Consider the following 18541-nt stretch of genomic DNA (forward strand, 5'->3'; position numbering starts at 1 on the left):
CCGCAAACCCCTAAGAAGGCTTCATCCCACCCGAGCGGCACCCTACAAAACACAAGCCCCAAGGACATGTTCCACGTACCCTTAGAATGACGTTAACCGGTCCCACATAGCCACCCCCATCCTTAACAGGCAGCCTGGCCCAGTGATGGCCAAACTGGGAGACAGGATTTCTGGGTTCTCTACCTGACTTGCTGAGGCACTTAACCAATCTGTGCTTCGGTTTCCCCATTTTGTGGAAGCAGCCATCAAGCTTGATTCATTTCTGTTTGTAAACGTGCTGCGAGCTTTACAAGGGACAGGTGCGGCAGAAGGTCAGTGTTGTTACAGTTTTTCTTTTAAAAAAAGGATGGATTCCAAACCTCCCTCATCCTGTGCCATGCCTCCCCCCCAAACAGCTATTGCCAGCAACAAATCACAAACATGATCCAGGCGAATATAATTCTTTCCCCGTTGCCTACAGCCGCTTGTGCTTCAGATCTCACTATGACCTTTCTGTCACCTCCAAGAGTGATTACAGGCACTCCCCGCACTGGAGCAATAATGGAAGGATTGGGTGATTCCTATTATATTTTGCAAAGCTGCAGAGTGGACTCACTGCCCTGATTTTAAGGCTAGGCAGGGAAAAAAAAACCCTCTGTGCCAGGGTCCCCCTGTGTGCTGCGTTTCACTTAGTGGTGGGGCTGTCTGGAGAGTCTCTATTTCTCTATTGCTGTAAGAAAGAAAAAGGCTATGTTTGAAGGCATATGTTTAAGGTGGGAATGCAGGGAGCTTTCATTTCAGGGACAGCCGCCAATTAGAAATCTGGTCTCTAGGATCACCCACTCTGTTTCCACTCCAAGCTGTTAGGAAAACTGCTCTAAATCAGGAGCCTGCAAGTAGAATAGGGTTATGTTTGTATGTGCAGGTGTGTGCAGTCAAACCTGCCCATGTAAAACTGTACAATGTGCACAGAGGAAGCTGCTAAATACCTGCATGCACATACATCCATGCAACCCCCCCAACAGCAAACCTGCATATAAACACACATGTAAACCCACGAGCACAGTCAAATTTGCGTGTACAAACACCAGTAAACACATACACACAAGCCGACATTTGTTTGCACACACGTGTCGAAGTACATGCCCACCCATCTAGACGAGTGTACATGTATACAGACGTGCAGACATAGAGAACAGCCTGCACTGCTCCGCTAAAGGACCTCCCTCTTCACAAACGAGACATTTCTTTAAATCCAGACCAGTTTGCCAAAGCTCCACAAGGGGAGCCTGGCTGATAAAGCCCCTAAAGCTGGTCTTTGTTCTTGTGAAGTCAGGCTGATCCCCTGGCCCATCAGCTGTGCAGCCAGAGGGGGCCCTGCACCTTAGCTGGATCCAAGAGCCATCCCACACCCGCCAGGTCCCAAAGCTGGATTTTCACTTCAGATGGCGTTAGGTCGGGGGCTGGCCTTCTGACAACAAAGGGCTCCTGTTTTTATTAACTCTCTTTAAACATTCGGGAGGGTAACATTAGTGGGGTTGGAGGGTAGGAGATGGGTAAGGGAGGACAGGCAGGGAGGCAGCTTGAGGCTAAATTGGAAGCTTCCTCTCTCGCTGTCTCTTAACGTTTTAATTTCCCCTCTGTAGGTGCAAGGTGCTGCCCTCCTAAAACAGGGTGGGACAGAGAACGCCGTACAAGGGTAGCTCATGGATTAATCCAGTTTAAATCAATGCATGGATCTGCAGAAGCGAGCAGACAACATGATTATTATTTGCATTACCATAAAGTCCCGAACCAAGATCAGGGCCCCATTGTGCTGGATGCTTTATAAACCCAGAGAGACAGACAGCCCTGGCCCCAAAGAGATTACAAGCTAAATAGAAAAGAAAGACGAAGGGTGGGAGGAGAAACAGAGGTCACAGCCTTGCTCTAGGTCACACAGCGTGTCAGAGCCAGGAGAGAACCCCAATATCCACGAGGCCAAATTGCATGTGATCTCTCTGGACACTTGACAAAGTCTGGAGCCAGCTCTGCTCTCATTCATACTCATGAAAATCCGGAGCAACTGCAGGTATTGTTGCTCCAGATTTACACCAGAGTAAGTAAGAGCAGAATTTAGCCAATTAACTAATTCTAACAAACTCATGTGAGGTACGTAGCATGCACTGTCACATTCAGGCCCCCCTCGAATTGCCCAGCTGTTGCTATGCTGCACACTGTGGCCACACACAACCTCATGGCACGACCAGGAGGAGAACTCAATTCCTGCCCTTTGAAAACCACAGGCCTTGAGGCAAAGGAGAATCTCTATTAGTGGTGCGGGGCCTATTATAGAGCTGAAGGGCTCTGATCCTAACCAGGATTTGGCAGTGGTGCCACCGACATAGAAGGTAGCCAGTCTAAGCATCATTCCCATGTTCCAGATGGTGACAGGAGGAGGAATGAGTTGGCCAAGCCCTTAAGTAAGTCGGTGCAAGAGCAGCAGGGATTAGAATTCAGGAGCTCCTGACTCCCAGATCTGTTCTCAGTCCACTAGCCCAGTAGTTCTCAACCAGGGGTCTGGGACCCCCTGGGGGTCCACCAAGCAGGGCAAGCATTAGACTTGCTGGGGCCCAGGGGGCCTCTGCATGGGGCTGAAGCCTGAGGCCCTGAGCCCGGCCACCCGGGGCTGAAGCCGAAGCCTGAGCCACTGAGCTTTGCAGGACCCCCTGTGGGGTGGGGCCCTGGGCAACTGCCCTGCTTGCTGCCTCCTCACGCTGGCGCTGGTTTTTATATGCAGAAAAACAGTTGCGGTGGTGCAAGTGGGCAGTGGAGTTTTTGCAGCATATCGGGGGGAGGGGGGGATCAGAAAGAAAATGATTGAGAACTTCTGCACTCGCCCGCACCACTCCGCATCCTCACCTCAAGTACTGTAACTCCCCAGCCACTGCATGACTACCTTCCCTAGCTCCCTCAGAGACGCTCCGGTTCTGAACCTCCCAGAAACCCTGCAGTTCTGACCTTCACACAGACCCTCCCACGAGCTGACCTCCACCCACCTGTCTTTTGGACGAGACATAAAATTGAAACCCTGAGCACTTGTGGTCATTCAAGATCTCCTGGCACTTCAGGCAAGATCAGGTGTTAATCCTGTTCACGTAATTACCTTCCACCATCTAAAATCCACCCGCTGCAACTGTATGTGGATACATTCTCCGTCACGCCTTATCCTAAAGGGAACTGTTAAACAGCTGCCATGTTCCATCCCAGAGGTGACTGCCTTTTAGTGGCTGGCTAAGTGACGACTGTGCATATTGGACCAAATCCTGAAGTCCTCACTCAGTCGTCGCTCAGGGGCAGCTCCGGCTGACGTCAATGGGAAGATGAGCTGTTACCCTGCCCTTTGTAGTTCTATGTTGGACTCTATTGCACTGACTTGCCTGTTCACTGGGGGTCTGGTTCACCATTGTCCTGCAGCTCCTTTACACCAGCCAGGCTGACACAAGGGGGCCAGAAGGAGGCATAAAGACCACCAGGGATTATCCCTGGCAAAGGAGGCCTCTGTGCCTTTCCTGAGGACTGATTTTGGACCAAGTTTCTCCTGTCAGGGGACGCCACACAGGGACCACTGAAGGATCAGATTTACCTCCTCCCTACATGGCATTCGCTGCTGTGAATCAAAGCGCTTGCCAAAACCCCTTTGTCTCCCGCTGGGTGGATACAAATAAGCAGCGTCAGGGGATCCGATCTCCGCACTCTTCTTGCAAAGAGACATTGAGTTCACATCTTCATTCAAAGCAGGCTGAGGTGGGACATGATGACCAGTCCGGAAGAGCCCATGCAGGAAGGCTTTGGGGGGAGCTTGCAAAAAGTAAGGCTGCATACTGGCCTCTGTCTGAGCTAGGACTGATGGACAGACGATTCATCTTCTCCAGAGTAGCTGTTCTCACGTTCTTTGTCTCACTCCATCACCATTTTAGGGGATATTTTTAACTCCTCAGGCCAATTTTAGTCCTGGTGCTGTGCCAGGGCTGATTTTGGTCCCTTGTCCTCAGGTGTCTGTATGGCGAAAGGATTGTTTCGTTTACCCAAGGACCCGGATTATTGTTTGTGGGGTGCGAAGTGAAGTTGTGCCCTTGCATAAAAGGGTTAACGGAAGGCATTTGGAGCTGGAGGGTTGCATTAGTTCTGCTGTGATTACTGGAAACCCTGGGGACAACTGTTTGACAGCACAGGCAAATTCAGAGGAGGATCAGGGCACTCCTGGCTGATGCAGAACCAAGGTAGGAACTGTGACCTGCCCCCTCACCTTAGAGGAGGGGTGGGCAGGAAAGTGAGACACGAACGAGGAAGCCAGTGTGGTCTAGTGGTTAGAGCAGCAGGCTAGACATCATGAGAGCAGCGGGCTAGACATCATCTAGTCCTCTGGCTTTGGGCAAGTTAGTTTCCCTCTTTGTAAAGCAGCGATCACAATTCTCAGCCCATCTGTGTGGATCCCATCCCTACTTTCTCCATGTAACTCACCCATCCTTTATTACCTGTCTCTCACCTCCCTTCACCACAGAGCCACGTTTTGTCCTTCTTTTCCTAATGGGGAACGACACGGTATGGCAGCTTCTCTCTTGGTGCACTTAGTTACATCCTAAGCTGAACTGTAACGGGCCAAGCAGGGCATTACATCCATCAGTGGCCCGTGCGGACTTGTCCAGGGCTCTGATCTCATCTTGCTGGCACCATTTTAGACGCAGGCTTGCCTAGGGACCCTTTTGTTTTGCAGATGAAAAGCCTTTCATTAATCTCTGCCTAGTCTTTTAAACAAGCTTTGCTTTAGCAGCCAAACTCAGACAAGCTGAGCCCCACCTGGAATTCCTCTGCTTGAAGTGGAGTTCCAAAGTATCTATCTATCCACACATTTGTAACGCGCTCATCCCACTCATCTCTGAGCACCTAAGGGCTTCCTAAAATTCAGCTGGGACTGAACGTCTGTGCAGGAAACCAGCTGAGATGCAGCAGGAAAGCCCTCACAGATATTGCTACACAAATGAGCCTGGGATGAAAGAGAGAGAGGGGCCAGGATGGAGCAGTGAAGGAGGAGACCTCTGATTATTTCCCGTGCCGGGCCAGCGTGGCGATTAGACAGACAAGATAGGTGTGAGGCTCGCACATCTACAAGGAGGTGCTACAGAAAAGGGGACAGGGGGAAGGAAATAGACCAATCTGCCCCAGTCAGCAAGGAGCACTGAAGTCGAGCATGGGGGGGCGGAAGACACAGGAATCAACCAAGTTCTGCCTCATTGTGCTTTTCATAGAATCTCAGGGTTGGAAGGGACCCTGGGACACCGCGGAGTTGGCATCCCGTAGTGATATAGCGATGATGACATAAGTATAGATCTCAGTGGTAAAGGACCCAGCTAGCTCACCAATCTACTCTCCCTCCGCGGCAGCTGCCGTCAGCTCTGACACGGCAGATAATAATTCTCATAGGGTACCATTGGAGATCAGCGTGATAGATTAGCTGCACACTTAGATAGAAAGGTACGTATGGAGACAAACAGATGGATACTCCAAACACAATATCCCCAAGCGCCTTCTCTGACTACTTGTCTCATGAGCATAAGAAGCCTGCGCCATGAACCCCACAGGATTCAGTGTTTAATTTCCAGAGGACAGCACTTTTTACGTGGACTGGCCAGATTTATTGACATTCCGCCAAGCCTCCCATTCCCAGGCGGTTATCTCTTTCTGTCTACTTGCTCTCTGTGTGATCACATGGCACATATAATGGCAGGTCTGACGTGGGGTGGGAGGGATGGTTATGGGTCAGCTGCAGGCTGAGTGGCAGGAAGGGGCCACGGATGGAAAAGTGTGGTTATCATTTCTGAACGGTTGCCTGCGCTCGCTGTTTCTTCATATAGGAGAAACATCTCTAGGGGCCAGATCTGACATTGCGCCGTTGAATTCAGCAGAGCTATGCTGCATGACACCCGCTGAGAAGCAGGGCCACGAATTTCAGAAACTGTCCTAACTCCTAATTCTTTCCCCCACCCCTTGCACTCCTCTTTCCAGTGGTTTTAACACCACCATCCAGTGCCCAGTGGCCATTCGCTCCCCCACGAGCAGGCTGTCCTTTTTCACAAGGATGGGTGGGTCACATTGGAGTTTGAACGGGAGATCTCCAGAGAGCGCCTGTGTGCGCCACGAAGTGCGGATGGCGATTCTGATGAATCAACGCCACCAGCCTGTGGGGAGAGGACACCGTGCTGATGGAGGCGTCATCTTTCAGGAGAGACATCAAACCAAGCCCCATGTCACTTGGGGTCAGTAAAGAGCCAGCAGCAATTTTTATTGTGGCTGGGGGATTAGCCCTAGACACGCTGGCCAAATTCCAACATGAGCAATTACATTCTGTCTAGCCATAGTCCGCTTTGTGGCTCTGGCTGGATACATTTACTCTTCACTTCCTGTGCTAAGTTACTGCCATGCTTCACTCCAGAGGTGGCTGCCTATCAGTGGTGGGAGCTGGGGTGAGGTTTATAAGTAGGTATTAATATAAATGGTGCATCTACTTTGCAAATCAATTGCAGCCTGTGAATAGGAAGTCCAGCTTGGAACTCCACGTCTCCCTATAGGCCCTTCCTTCCCTCATGGAGGCCAAGAAGAACCTTTTGCAGCTCTTGAGGAATTCAACCGGAGGCAGTAAACTGGGGAATGCAGTGGAGGAAAGGAGTGGGGGCATGTGTGCGGCAGCTGCTGCTTTCCTGCAGGTGGCCGAAGCATGGAGAAGGCGGGGTGGGGTGGGGGAGAAGGGACGTGGGAAAGCAACAGGAGGAGAGCACGTCTTCCTTGGTTGCAGAGCTGCCCAGCATGCTTGACCCAAGGAAAGAGCTGTGTTTTAACCAAGGTGTCTTTGGGCCTCCCCGAGAAGCTGAACCCTCTAAAAGCAACGGAGACAAGCAGATCGGGAACCTGGAGCCCAAAAAAGCTAGCAACAAAAACCCAGACATCCCCACCTGTTAGCGTTTAAAAAGAGAAACCACAAAGCCCTGACATCACAAAGCATTAACGAGCAAAGGCTATTACAGGCTGCCTGGTATTCCTGCACAGGAAGTTAGGCCTCAGGAATTCTTAACTCACAGCTCTGCAGCTGTGCAGATGGTTTCCTCATAAAGCCCTGAACTGCAAGTGCCTCTGTCCCCGTCAGCTAACCTTTCCCCTCCCGTTCTCCACGCCCCGCCAACGGTGGAGGGGACCGTGAAGCCGTGGCCTCGCGCTGAGGCCTAGCTGCGAGCCAATCTGTCATGCCTCCACCCCGGGGGTCTCAAAGGACGGCGGTCGAGAGTGAACCGGCTACATTATCACCGGAGCGGCGATTAACCCAAATTAGCAAATTGGCAGCTGCCCTTGGAGTCTGTAATTATTGAAATCGGTTGCGGGGGGAAAGGAAAACATTAAAAACCCAGGCGAGATAGGCCTCACAGTTAGCCGGGATGGAGACGTGTGCAAAGCCAGATACCACGGCAGCCTGAAACCGCAGGCCTTTAAATCATTGTCTTGGCTCTGCTTTCTCCCCACCTTGAGTTTCTTAGTTCTTGTTACTGTCGCCCTGCCAGGTCTCGCTTTAAACTGAACAGAAGAAAAAAAAGCACAGCGGAACTAGCGTGTTTTGAAAGACCTGTCTCTCCACAAGGCAGGAGGCCGGGGAAGAGAGAGGAGTGCATGCCGGGGTGTGTGAATAAACTCAGACATCTGGAGAACGAAATCGCCTCCGCTGGAGTCTGGTTTCAACGCTACAAATAAACCTCCTGGGAACCTGATGTCCATCCCGCTTCCCCCCGTCCCTTGGAACAAAGGAGCCTGGCTTTCTGGCTCGTGATCGTACCACATGCTTTGAGGGTGGCTGTTGATGATGGATGGAATTAATGCCGCTGAACTGTTCACGGGGAAAGCTGTCACACTCGCAGCAGCCGGGCTGCACGGCTTCGGGGGGACTGGCAAAACGGAGCCTTTCACAGGATTCTGCTAGTTCAAATCCACCTCAGGGTGGTAGCAACTAATTATTGTTACGTGTATTACCAGGGGGTCTGGAGACAGCTCTATTGTGCTGGGTGCTCCATAGCCCGTCCCCTGAAGATTTTATAGTCTAAATAGACAAGACAACAAACTGTGGGAGAAAGGAAGTATTATTATCACTATTTAACTGAGGAGGAACGGAGGCACGGAGAAATTAAGGGCACCTCAGCAAAGGGGCCTGGGATTGATTGGGCCATGAAAAGTGAGCTCCACCTAGCCTTATTAGCCCCCGCCCCAAACATCTGTGTCCGGCAGCAGGGACAGAGGAGCAGCTCCTTGATTCCTGAAGGCCTGGCCTCTACCAAACTTTGTCTAGAAACCAACTCAGAGAGGATTTCCCAGCTGTTCTCCTATCCTGCAACTGCCCCAGGATCCTACCCACCCAGTATCCAAGCCAGGGTACTGGTCTCAGTGGGGCCCAGAAGTAGAGGATAATAGGACGAATATTGCTTTGTCCGACTTTCGCCCCCACAAAATCCTCAGCCCCGTCCGTCCCCTCTCGAAACCACACTCAGAACTATGGGCCTTTTCTCCTCGGATGTTTGATTCCTGCACTGCTTTCAGCCAATTCTTTTAACCCTTGGCCCCAGGTGGCTCAGACTTGCTCGGGCAGTAGGATAGGGTTACAGAGCTGCCACTGACCCCACCACCGCCCTTCCCCAAGGCCCCGGAGTCGTCGCCAACAGCAATGCCTCCGATTTATCCCCACTTGTCAAAGCAAAGCCAGATCCCCATCTCAACCACCCCACCCCGAGCCTCCATCCAGCTGCCTCCCCTCACCGCCCAGGTACGGGAGGAGGAAGGAACAAGGGGCTTGGGTGAGCAGCGAGGAAAGCTGGAGGCACCATACCTTCCCCAGGCAGATTCCTGCTGCTTCCCTGCAGGTGGAGCATGCGACAGGGGCAGGGCTTGTACTGCTGAGAACTTACACGCTAGAGAGAGAGAGGGAGCCCCTGCCAAACAATGAGGGGCTCATCCCGCTCTGACTGCAAAGGGGTCTTGAAGTGGAGGGGAAACACTCCCCGAGATGCCCACCACATGGGACTTCTCCGGGTCACGCAGAGGTGTTGTTAGGCTCTGGAGCAGCCTTGTTCCCAGCCCTCAGAACAGGGAGCAAATCAGGGGCCTGGTGGCTAGTCTCTGCTTCCCAGGAGCCATGGGAAGCAGTGCGTAAGTTAGAGCAGCCCCAAGAAGCCCTATATTTTGCTGTGGCTCCGTTCCCCCATCTATAAAGCGGGGATAACAATCCTTCCTTTCTCCTCCGCTTTCTGTCTTGTGATGCTCTTCAGGGCAGAGACTGTCTCTTATTATGTCTGTGCAGCACCAAGCACAACAGGGGCCTGATCTCAGCTGCGGCTTTTAATACTTACACTTTAAAACCACTGTGTGAAAAGCACGTTAAGGTTGAAAAGTCAAGAACTCGGAATTACGGCCTTCCATGCAACCTTAATTTGGCCTCCTTGTGCACCTGCATTAAAACCATCACAAGTTCACATACTATTTTTCCCCCACAGGACCCCTGCCTCAGTCAGGGCACAGGGTAATTTCACAAGTTTTTGAAAACCTTAAAACCTGGAGGTGGTGTGTGTGTGGGAAATCATCACATAGGACCAGCCTGGACCCCTACATAGGTCATCAGCAGGGTGAGCTCTTTATCCACCGCACAGACTTCTGACACTTGAGCCAACGGAGTAAGTGGGTTTCGCAGCTGTTCGCTAGACAGTAGCGGAATGCTGAGACTCAGGAATAAGGGGGCCAGTTCCATGTTCAGGGAGGCAGCATGTCTAGTGGTTACAGATCCGCTGTGCCTCTCTGGCTTTTGCCCATCCCAATTCCCAGCCTCTGGCCCTGGCTCCAGCCCCTGTTCTCATTTCCTACCATTTTCCTCGCCTGGTCCTCTCCTCCCCCATCCTTTGTTCCTATCCCATTTTAGGTCCCCCTCTGCTCTTACCTCTGTCCCTTCTCCTGCATCCTGCTCCCAACCCTCTTCCCCCCACCATCCTGCATCTCTTTTCCATTTCTCACCCCTCTGCCTTCGAGTCAGGCTTGTTTCTTCCTTCCCCTCCTCCATGCCACCAGGGGATGGTCTCCCAGACTCTCTGTCCAGTGTCCAGCACCAAAGCTGGCTTCCGGGTCTCCAGCAGTTGAGAGCAGTAATTGCAGAGAAAGTCCTGCTCAAGCCCCTCCACCGCCAGGCTGCAGCAGGCTCAGTGAGGATGGTGCATGCAGTCTGATCACATGTAGGAGCTGCGAAGGGATGGAGCGTGCTCAGTGCAGACAGACTCTTCAGAGAATGCAGCTGCAAAACTCTAACAAGTCTCTACTGAGCATGTGCAAACGGAGACTTTTAGAGACTTATAACTTGGCCAAATTTGGGTGCATTTCGCGAGGAAAGCAAAAGGCATCTCCCTGGCATAAAGATCCCCCTGCCAAATTTCAATTCTTTGCACCAAAGCCTGGGGGCGCTAGACTTTCTCACCAAAATGGTTGTAAGAATTTTTTTTTTAACCATGGCAAACAGCATATTTTTCCTTACTTCATTTTCCGAGATGGCTGAGTCGTTTAAGCTGAAACTTTCCAAAATATTTCAGCCTTGGGAAGACACCTCAGGCATGGAAAATTTTAGCTTGACCGGTTCAAGTTTGCCAAAGTTATAAACGACTGAAAACAAAGTCTTATAATGGAATATTATGAAAACAGAGTCTTTATAATGTGCCAGGCGACCTTAACTACAGGTGTCACTGCTTGTGCCACCGCTAATATTTTTAAAGTAACAAGCTCTTTGGGGGCAGGAAAAATCTTTTTGTTCTGTGCTCGTACAGCACCTACCACCCTGGAGCCCCGACTCATGACTGGGGCGACTAGATGCTGCAGCAATACAAATATTACAAACTAATGTTATTATAGGGACTGATCTCATGGCTTTTTAAAAAAAACATGCAGTTATATTGCCCAGTTGGTGGTCATTACGAGCCACAGAGCTGGGAAATACAGATAGGGGGAAACAGAACTGCCGAATTACTCATAGACTTGGAGCTCAAAGGAAATCCTCAGGAAATTGGGTCGTGGGGGGGTGTTGGTGGTGGAGGGGATGTTTGGGGTATTAACATACTTTGTACACACACACTCCAGAGCTGCTGTTAAATTATCGGCTCCAGCTCCTCAGTGGTGTAATGCAGCATAGCGCCCAAGTGGACCTGTGCTCCTTTACAGCAGCTGAGGATCTGGATCCGGCCCCGATGCCGTCAATTACCCGATTGATTTTTCGAAGCTATTTCTGAATGTCAGAACTTCTCCCCCTGCCTTCGAGGAAGAGAACATCTCAGACCCCGACGGCAGCCGCACAATTTCCCCTTTCATTGCACAGCTGCCAGAGTTTGGCTGGTATCTCCACGCCCGGCCCCGGCCCAGCCACTACAGCTGGTTCACCTTTCGCACAGACTCAGCAACTTCCCTATCCCCCCGCCTCACCCCCCAGCGCCGTCCCGGAGAAAATGGGTTATTTATGAGGGGCCAGAGGCAGGAAGAAGGGGGCCTGCAAAATATTACAGGGAAGAAATTCCTCGTGGGTGGAATGTGTGCCGGATAAATGAGGCTTTTTATGCCTCTTTTGTACGATCTTGGAAACGGTGGATTTCTTGCACCAGGGAGCAAAAACATAACAGCCGTTGCTGGAAATGGAGCTCTCCCCCCGCCCCCACCTCTCCCTAGCTCCCCTGGTTCACGTGTGTTACCAGCTCGTCTGGCGTATTCCTTTTCCGATCCCGTCTACACTTAGGGCTAAATCTTCTTGATTCCCCTTGTGTTGCCATTTACACCAGTGCAAAGGGAGCAGCAAAGTGCAAGGCACTAGGGAAGCAGCTAGATCCCTTAGGATCGAGCTCATCGCGTGCCCGCCCCTCACTCTCTGGCCCTCACTGGGTGGAGAAAAAGATGGGGGGGTCTCTTCATGGGCAGGGGAGGGGAATCCTGTTCCCAAGGCATCTTCAGCCCCACCCAATATCTCCTCCGGGCAGAGTTTCAGGGTGTGCCCCGTGCGAGCCCCCCAAATCCTGCTGCTCCTGTGGAGGAGGGGAAGGATTCACTCCCCAGCCTAGGAGCTGATGCAGGACCGTCAAACCCATGACAAAGGCGGCTGCCACATTCTCCCTTGTAGTGGGACAGTCCTGATTTTTGGGTCTTTTTCTTATAGAGGCTCCTATTACCCCCCACCCCCTCCTGATTTTTCATGTTTGCTGTCTGGTCACCCTAGGCACAGCTGCCCTCGAGTTAAACTCATCCCAGCCCTTGCAACCAACTGGGACGACCAACACTTGCAAAATGCCTGGGATGGGTGGGTGTTACGTGTGGACACTGCAAGCCTCAGCCGTTCCAAGCACTGGTTTTCTGCAACCTCATAGATGGAGGGCCAGATTCTCAGCCCCGCTGTGGCAAACTGCATGGATTTCAGTGAAGTCGCTCTGGGTTTCCCTGGGCATAACCTGGCTCAGGCTTTGAATAGGTGCTGCTGCTCGGCATCCCGTCTGGCAGGCAGGTTAACAACTCTGAGGTGCGAGGCTCATGGTCAAAAGTTCCCCAGTGTTTGTGCCAGATCCCCTCACTCACCCCGTAGAGCTCTCCCTGTATTCAGCCGGCAGCTGGCTAGAGCCACCTCCATCCCGCTTGAGGGGTGGGGGCAGGCTGAGAGGCCGGGGGCGTGCAGACAGCCGGCGCAAGGTGAGGGAATCGCAGGGCGGTTAAGGCAGGAAGCGAGAGCAGCTGGGAGCGGAGAGGGCGGATGGAGGCCGCTGGGGTGGTGAGGAGCTCAGTAAAGTCTCCACTCCGCTGTGCACCATTTCCTTTCTGCCTGCTGCTCTCTGCCGGCAGGCACCATCGCTCACTTCACACCCACCCTGCCCAGCTCCCCCTCCAGCCAGCAGGCAGGGGAAGGGCTCAGCTGGTGGGTGGGGACGGGGAGCAGAGCCGCTACTCACTGATGAGGTGCCCGGCCCCTGCTCTCAGGGGCATTGCTGCCCCGGAGCTCTGGAACCAAAGCACTGGAGTGTCACACAAGGGCCAGAAAGTAACGGGAGCCCTGTAGATTACAGGCATCCTGGCAGCACCGGCTACCCTCCCAGGGGCACTTCACCCCTGTGCCAGTGCAGGGGAGTGGAGAGATGGACCCGCTCAGCAGCTGCCAGCCCTTGTCAGAGGCTAAAGCAGACCCCTGACTTGGGCCCCTGCTACAAAAGTCCTGGTTCATTTTTTGGAGGGCAGGTGGGGGAGGGGCTGATGGTGGGATTTCCATCCTAAACCAATGGGCAGCAAATGACATGGGAATGACACCCCCCGGGAGGCCCTTTCACCCTACAGACAGGGGTGTGGCCTGACCTTATTTTGTGGAGCAGCAACAGGTGTGGAAAGAAGCCGCCTGTCACTCAGCCCTGCTTGTGCCCTCTGCACACACACCCAGACACACACACCCCTCACCCTCTCCTTCCAGGGACAGCACGGCTCTGCCTCATGTTGGCTTCACTCAACTGGGGAGAAACTGCATGGAGAGAGAAGTAATCATTAAAAAAAAGGGGGTGGGTGGGAAATCATCCACTGAGGTGCTCGTCCATGGAAAGAAAAATCCCAGGGACTGTCCCATCTGGAAATCCTGCTGAGCAGGAGCCAAGTGGGAGAGGAAGAGAAGGGCAGGCAACGAGACCTTCATGGCCGGGGGCAGTGGGTGGGGTGGGGGATTAGCCTATTGTGGGGGTCCTCGCATAGGCCTCTGAAGCATCTGGTGCTGGAGCTACTGGGCTGGATGGATCAAGAGTCTGATCCACGGGGTAGTGCCCAGCTTCCTCTGAAGGCACAATCAAGCCCCCTTGACACCAACCCAGGCTGTTTTAGATCTGGGGGCACGTGGCCACTGTGGTGTAATTTACATGCCAAGGAGGCAGGAGCACGGAGCTGAAGAAGGCTGCGGGGGGTGTGGGGGGGTTGTTACTGCTAGCAGCGTCTTTCCTTGCTATGCCCCTCTTCTCTGGCCCCTGGGCAATTCAGTTACACTCGCCTGGGCGCTCTGACTCCGGGCACCAGCTCCTCAGCACAGCATCACAGAGATGAGTGGCGCTCTGCCAGCTTACACCCGCTGAGGATTAGGCCCGGTAAGCCAGATTCAGAGGTGATATGTAGTTGGAGGGGGGGAGGTAGACGGTAGTCACTGTCCTGGCTGTCATGGCTCTCCTGGTGCACGCACACACTGATGGGCTCGGTGGGAGGGGTAGGCCACACCAGCTCACACTCCCTTGAGATCTCCTCGGACTCCCTTCTGGTTTGGGTTGATCACCTGCGAGAGGAGCGTTAAGCACCCAGGGACCATTCAGGCCTTGGCTTTCTTGGGAGTCGCTGCAGAGAGGCCACTTTTGGTGGCATTTTCTGCAGCACGGGCACCAGACAGATGATAACCCCTCTGGGTCACTGGGCTGGATCTGAGCTGGTGATTTAGCTCAGAAGGGTTCTGCACCCCAACCCCGTTAGCCAGCTCACCCCACCCCTGTTCGGCGTCCACGGACCCGTGGCAATGCTGAAAGGAGAAGGGAAAAGCCAGACTTCAAACGATCCTGGAGTTCACACCGTCACGGAAAGGCTGGGGGCTCTCAGACTGACGGAGGCCGACACCGAGGCTACCCCGGGGCAAAAATATTGGATCTGCCTCCGGAACTCCCGGGAAACGGGCCGTCCATCTTTTTAACACGACGCCCCCTCCGCACAGAGTCAGGCCATTCTGGTGCAGCCGGGAAGCTGCCTCGGTGGGGTTTACATGGCGGCGAGATGAAAATCTGGGCCTCTCTGGCTCGTCTCCAGCACCAGCCTGTGCTGCTCAGCACCTCGTGTGGGCGTTGGAGGTGCCTGAAGCCCTTGAATGGGGCTGAATCCCAAGGGGCTGCCTCAACCCTTTGCCAGATGGAGAGGCGAAGGGGGGTGGAGTTTCCCCTCTATTGCTGGGCTGAACACAGCATTGGTCCATGCTAAGGCTGATGACTCCGCTCCCCTCTGCTAGGCATTAAGAAGAATGACTCCCCCCCCCACACACACACATTTGCACCCCATTGTACCCTAGTGCTAACCGCTATGAACTGGAATTGCTGCCGGAAAAGCGAAACGATCTCAGCTACGGCCCCCTTGGGGCAGTGAGACACATCCGGCCAGGGGGACAGAGGATCCGAACCATTTGCTGCTGCCTCTGGGCTCCCGCAGGCTGCTCTCCTGCACTGGGCCTGCAAATGAAAAGCAGCTGGGGAAGGTTTCTCTTGTACCTCGTGCGTCTCTTGTTGCCTCAGTATCTGGACGCCGGGGGCGCGGGTTTGGGAATAACAAAGAGGCTATTGAGAGGGGGCTGGGAGCGCTTCAGGGAAGGAGAGCTTGTTTCAAGGATGAATGAGATGTTCTCTCCGGAGCAATTTGTCTGCGCTCATCAGCATCTGCTGCAAACACATGGCAGCGCCCCATCGAAATCAATCACCCCTAATTGGCAGGGCCCGCTCTAAAGAACACACAGGGGCCCCATCTCTCCTCGGCCTCACAGCCCCCCCCCCCATCTAGCTGCTTATCTGGCACCCATCACCATCATATCTGAGCACCTCACAAACCCAGACAGGTCTAACTGCACAACATCTCCGTGACATAGGTCAAAGTGGCAGTGCCCATTTTACAGCGGGGTAAACTGAGGCAGCACCAGTTTAAATGACTTGCCCAAGGACACAAAGGGAGCCTGCAGCAAAGCTGGGAATTGCAACCAGGTACCTTGGAGCCCAGCTGAGTGTTGTAACCGCAAGACCTTCTTGCACACTTCACAACAGCTGGCTGAATAATATCGGGTGACCAGACAGCAAGTGTGAAAAATCAGGACGAGCATGAGGGGGTAATAGGAGCCTATATAAGAAAAAGCCCCAAATATCGGGACTGTCCCTATAAAAACAGGACATCTGGTCACCCTAGAATAATACCTGTGATTTTCCATGGCTATTCAACTGGATTTTGTAATGCTGTCACTTTGTCTATGCTCACACTCCCTTGTGCTTCCTGCAAGCTGAGTTTTACGGGCATGGGCTTCTGAATCCTCCCATCAGGCCAACAGAAACATCACGGCCTGTCTGAGGTAGCCAATCAGAACTGAGCTGATATTGAATGAAAACGTACTCAATCCAAGGGCATCATGAATTACCCCACTCGCTGCCCCTGTGATCTCTCACCTTGGGCGCTTACATCCGGACAGCCCTGGCAACAGCAAGTTGTATGAGGTTTCAAAGTGGGCAGAGCTACTCAGCCTTAAAGAACGGAGAGGGGGAGATCTCCAGAGGGCCCGGCCCGGGGAATGCAGGGCGTCAGGGATATGCGAGGACAGCACTAGAGATGGGCAGGGCAACACGGCTTTGGTTCTTTGCAAACAGGGCTGGTGAGGGGAAAATGGCATTGGAAGAAAAATGGGAAAGAAATGAAAAAAGATGGTATTTTGAGAGAATTTTAGATTTTTCGTAGAAATAATATTTTGGGGGAAGGGTCGTTTTTAGGGGAGTTTGGGGTTCCCTCCCCCTTGTACAGAAAATGTACACATTTCGAACGATAGGAAAATGGTGTGTGAAAAATTTTGTATCATCCAAAAAGTCATATTTTATCCAAAAAAATCCCCGAAACTTTTTCAGCCCTCCCCGCCCCCATTTTGACCAGCTCTATTTGCAAATTTAAACCGGGCTGGTTCGATTTGAACCCCCACATTCTGAGGAAGTGGGTTGGATAAACCTGACGGTTTTGTCTCATTTTGGGACAGTGGGGCCCCCCTCAAAAGAATGGGGCTAGGAAAAGGCTCCTCAATATTGCTACCTAGGGCCAGCACTATGAACATCCCTTTAATCACTAGCACCAGCCTTCTCTTCACAACACACTCGAAGAGCTGCCCTGTGAAGTGTGAAGATGTGACTGCATATTTGAGACTTTGTGTGTGTGTGAACATGACAATGTCTGACGTGTGTATATAAGTGTGTGTGATTGTGTGTTTGCTTGTGCGCGTGTGAGAGTGAGGTGTGTGGAAGTGTATGTGTGACTGTATTTGTGTGGCTGTGAAGCTGTGTGGTGTGTGTGCTTGAGCTTGTAGTGTGTGTATGTGTGTGCACATATTCTGTGTGCATATGTATATGGGTGGTGTGTGTGCGTATGAGTGAGCGAATGCGTGTTGTGTGTGTATTTGCACATGCCAGTGTGTGCATATGTGTATGTGAGCTATTATGTTAGGTATTAGAGTGTGCAGTGTGTGCATGTGCGTTAGTTTATGTGCTGTGTGTTTGTATGTGAATATTTATAGTGAATAGGTGCGTGTGTGTCTGTGTTGTGTGATGGGTGTAGTGAATGTATGTGTGTGTGTGGTGAATGTCTCTGTGTGTGTTGCGTTGTATTGCATGTAGTGAATATCTCTGGGTGTTGTGTTTATGTGTGTGTATTGTGTGTGGTGACTGTCTTTGTGGTGTGTGTAGTGCAGTGGTTCTCAATGTATTTACCACTGTGGGCCACATCCACACAATATATATACTACCGGTGTGGCTCTGAGGATGTCACATGGGCCGCAGCTGTGTGCTGATTGGGCCACAAGTGGCCCCCGGACTGCGGGTTGAGAACCACTGCTGTAATGTCTGTGTGTGTAGTGAATGAGTGTGTTCTGTGCATTTGTGTGTGGTAAATGTATGTGTTGTGGGTGTGGTGTGTGTATTTGTGTGTGGTGAATGTATGTGTTATGTATACATTGTGTGTGGTGAATGTGTGTGTTGTGAATATGCTGTGTGTGGTGAATGTGTGTGTGTCTGTGTATGTTGTGTGTGGTGAATGAGTGTGTAATGTGTATTTGTGTGTGGTGAATGAGTGTGTTGTGATTGTGTTGTGTATATGTTGTGTGTGGTGAATGTCTATGTGTGTGTGTGGTGAATGAGTGTGTAATGTGTATTTGTGTGTGGTGAATGAGTGTGTTGTGATTGTGTTGTGTATATGCTGTGTGTGTGTCAGTGTATGTTGTGTGTGGTGAATGTCTGTGTGTGTGAACCCTAATTTAGGGCAGCATTTACCCGCAAAAGGAACAAAGCTGCACAGGACAGGCATGCCAAGGGGCAGACAATTAAGCCCGGCAGACTGCAGAGCTCTGGGATAATGGGAACTGACAATTAGAGACATTTAATCAGCCAGTGTGAAGCCAAGCGAGGCTCCATCACCGAACAAGTGTGAACCAAACTTGAACCCGTCCGGAGCGCTAAGGCCCCTGCCTGGTAGATAATTAGAGGGACCAAACTTGTCTCTTTACAGGGATCTCGGCTTGAACTTTTCACCTTCTTCACACACCAAGTGCTGGTTGTCCTTTCGGGAGGTGTGAGTTCTGAACAAAAGCCGGGAGTCAATATGGGGCTGCAGTCCAGGCAGGCGAGGACCAATGGAGCATGAGCAGGGAACACATCTCCGAAACCCGAGCAGCTGGGGGACAATGCTATTTACCTTCCCTCTG

Source organism: Mauremys reevesii, linkage group 26, assembly GCF_016161935.1.
Source record: "Mauremys reevesii isolate NIE-2019 linkage group 26, ASM1616193v1, whole genome shotgun sequence".
Lineage (NCBI taxonomy): Eukaryota > Metazoa > Chordata > Testudines > Geoemydidae > Mauremys > Mauremys reevesii.